The sequence below is a fragment of the Mus caroli genome, chromosome 15, assembly GCF_900094665.2.
Source record: "Mus caroli chromosome 15, CAROLI_EIJ_v1.1, whole genome shotgun sequence".
NCBI classification, from domain to species: domain Eukaryota; kingdom Metazoa; phylum Chordata; class Mammalia; order Rodentia; family Muridae; genus Mus; species Mus caroli.
Genome location: NC_034584.1, coordinates 8,221,127 through 8,225,048, shown reverse-complemented (window position 1 = coordinate 8,225,048; position 3,922 = coordinate 8,221,127).

Genomic DNA, 3,922 nt, shown 5'->3' with positions numbered 1-3,922 from the left:
GTCTCTGTAACTCCTTCCATGGGTGTTTTGTTCCCAATTCTAAGAAGGGGCATAGTGTCCACACTTTGGTCTTCATTCTTCTTGAGTTTCATGTGCAAAACTTATGTTTTATCTTTCTTAATGTCTTCTCTTTTTCCTCTTGAGAAATCTCTCACACTCTGACTATAGCTAAGTGATCAGCGAGTCACCCTTAGACCCAAACTATGGAGAGATAAAACTATCTCAGACAACTGTCTCTTTCATGGAAAGTTTCTTAGTTGGGTTTCAAATCATTGAACTTCTGTGTTTGTGCATGTGGTGTGTTTGTTCATGTGCACACTTACAGAGGTGTCCATGCATGTGTGTTACCTAATGTGGAGGCCAGAGATCAATGTGATGTGTCCTCCTCAGCTTCTTCCCACCTATTAAAATATTGATTAATTTTGGTGTGTGTGCCATGGCATGTGTGTGAAGGGTAGAGGACAACTTGAAGAAATCTGCTCTCTACTGTCATCACCCTGGGTATTGAACGTGGGTTGCCAGGCTTGGCAGATTCTCTTATTGAACCCAGAGCTCACCAGTTTGGCAACAGTAGTTGGTCAGTGAGCCCCAGGGAATACTTCTGTCTCTGTATTCACTGGGCTAGGACTACAGGTCTGGGTCACTGTGCTCAGCTTTTGATGGGAGTCCTAAGGATCTGCTCTAAGGTCCCCATGCTTTCAAAGCACGGGCTTTATTAACTGAACCATATCACCAGACCCAAACATTGACCTTCTTTTTACAACTTTCAAGCAGATTCCATAACAGTCTAGATCACTACAGAGATTATTTGAATGATAGCGTTAAGACAGATCTCTGCTTAGACTTTCCAAACCATGACATAGATGGACATGGCTATAAACTTGACTCCTTTGGCATAAGAGCCAAAAAGAAAAGTCCCTGATTCCAATTCCTTGTGTATCAGAGTGGATGCTTTTTGCATTTTTTTTCCTCATTTCTACCCATTCAACCTCCAATATCATCACATCCAAGGAAGCTGTGATTTCAAGCCACTTCCAGAGTTTATTTGAGAATTAGTTGGTTTGGACCGCACTACCTTATGAGTACAAATGATTAGAATTTTAGGAATTTTGTGAACTGCTTGGTAAGCCAGCATTCTTTAAAATCAAAATTATAATTAAATGCATTTTATAGAAATCAAAAGTAATAAAAAACTCCCAGCACATTGCTTGCTAATTATCTATTTTTCTACTGCATTCATTGTTGGAATGATTCCCATCACCCATAACTGTGGTATGCATACCAAGTGATTTCCCAGGGACTCCATGCCAGCAATAGCATTTTATTATCTTTAAGGTGGCCATGATATCAGTATTTACACCACAGGAATCCACACTGAAGATCATGGCACTTCCCCTCATACCTGGTCATTGTGGGGTGACTAGCATAGCGGCCATCCAGCCTCCTCTTCTTACTGGATGACCCATCTGCCAGTGACACCGTTCTTTTACAGAAGAGGAAACCTTCCTTCTTTGATGTCGATCAATCTATTCATAAGCTTTCATTGCCCAGAGCTCCAAAGCCTGCCTAATGCACACTGAGCTAGGGACTGAGAGATTCTTCCTACTTAGAAAAGAGCTGGAAAGAATGTCTCAGGTCTACAACATGCTTAAAGAAAGTCCTGTTGTGGAGATTGGCCCAGACATCAACTATTATGTCTGAACAGACATTCTTAAACATCAAAATGCTTTTGTGGCTTCAGTTAAGCATGCCAAACTTTTGTCTACGCAGAAGCCCTGGGGGTTTGGGAAGGAGAAGGGTAACATAAAAGGACCAAATGTACCTAGAATATGACAAGTGGAGCTTTAGTGTTCAATCTTTTAGGTCTCCTACCTCTTCCTAAATCCAATGATTTCTATAGTCAATGCCCCATCTATATATAGTATGGTTGTAAATGTGATAAAAATATAGAAAATAAAATTTCAAAATGAGTGTGACATAGTAGACTTTCTAAGTAAAGCCTCAGTCCATACAACCTGGACATTGCTGTTGGATATATTAAATATAGTGTTTATAACATATGACTGATATAAGCTCATTGTTGAACAGAGACATTTCTTTTATAGATTTCCCTGACATTAGGGTGATGATTTCCTTAAAACAACAAAACACTTTAGCCTTAGCCTCTATTTTGGGAACTTTAAGTATTAACTAGCCACTATCAGCATTTCTTAAAAGGCAGAAAGTTTTTAAAATGCTTACTTTTATTTCTATAAGATCAATAAAAATGAATAAGCTTGATAACAAATTAATGATTTATCTTGTATTTTCAGATGTTATTTCATAGTCTAGCTACTGTCTTTAAAACATTGGTGCTTTTGTTAGTTTTGTTACAGAGATGTAGGCTAATGGTCCTTCCATACATTTTCAGTGAACAAAATAGTACTGTCATGACACTCTCAAACATGTGTAGTATTGTATTTAACGTATACTTTCCCCATTACCTTCTCTAGATGATTGTTACCACCACCTCATTAGTCACACACACTGTCTCCATGGGCATCATTTCCATAGCAGTTTTTTTTTCTGACTCAGGACACCATATTTAAAACCCAACTTCTTATCACTCAAACCCTATCTTCTCTGCTTAAGGAACTTGGGCACATTGTAAATCTCCTTTCAACAACCCTAATATGGCTTAGGTGTTCATGTAGATGCCATGCTACCCTCAATTAAAACAAAACAAAACAAAATAAAACAAAGCAAAGCAAAGCAAAGCAAAGCAAAGCAAAGCAAAGCAAAGCAAAGCAAAGCAAAGCAAAGCAAAACAAAACAGACTGAGCATGTTCTTTATGACAATCCATAGACTTGTGCATTCAAATTTAAATGATTCCCACGAATTGTAAAGTATGGAAAATGTTCTGTTGTATATGCATGTAAGTCCAGGAATAAAAAGAAAGTGAGAAGAACCCACCCCAGATCTCACTGGCCACCAGGCACCCTGGCATGTCTTTCACATGTTGCCACAATTCTCCAAGCCTCATACACAAACCTAGACTGGGTAGTATAGGAAGCTTCCCTGTTACAGTTAGCACAGAACCTCATTTAAGGGAAGACCTCTACAGATAACTGAGGTAGGTTTTTATACTGCTATATCCTTTGTCATTTAGAAGACAAAGAACACATGCCCATCCTGTCTCATTGAAATTGCCTTCTAAATCATCACTATATTTGATGGGAAGGATCCCTTGTATGACCTGACCCCTCTCACCTTCTGCGTGGAGGTCCCTAAGGGCTTCATTCTTTAAATCCTTCTCGAGCATGTACAGGGGGCATTCCTGCAGCCTACTTTGGAAACTATTTCTTGAGGAATGGTCATCATATTTCTGAAAAATTATGGTGGCAGCTGATCCAAAATCTTGGCCTTGAACTCCAGCCAATGTTTTCTTGACTCCAAAGTGTCCTGCCAAAGCAAAGTAATTGCACAGCTGACAGGACCTCTCTTGTTACCTCTTAGGAATGACCATAATTTACAGCCACTGATGCCAATGGGGGTCTCCCGGTGAGCAGACAGCTACTCTGGGTACATTCTGGTGAGTCATCTTGAGCTAACTGACCTTCTCAGATTTACCCTCTCAGGGAAACATGGAATTCCTTGTTTGAGGAGAATGAATGCCACCAATAAGGAATTCTGTTCTTGCACTTTAGCATGGGCTCTTTCTCCCTGCACATGTGTAGTAATTCCTTGTCTTAAGGGGTTAGTATCATTTTCTGAGACTTCCAATTCTTCCAGTTTATAGGACCCAGGCTTGACATAAGCATGACCCAAACTACCACTATTGAGATTTTCTTGAAGGAAAGATGTCACATTTTATGTCAACAAAAGATCAACTTCTTCCTTCTAAAAAGAAGAAGTGAGTGATATTTCAGAAGGAACAGCTAA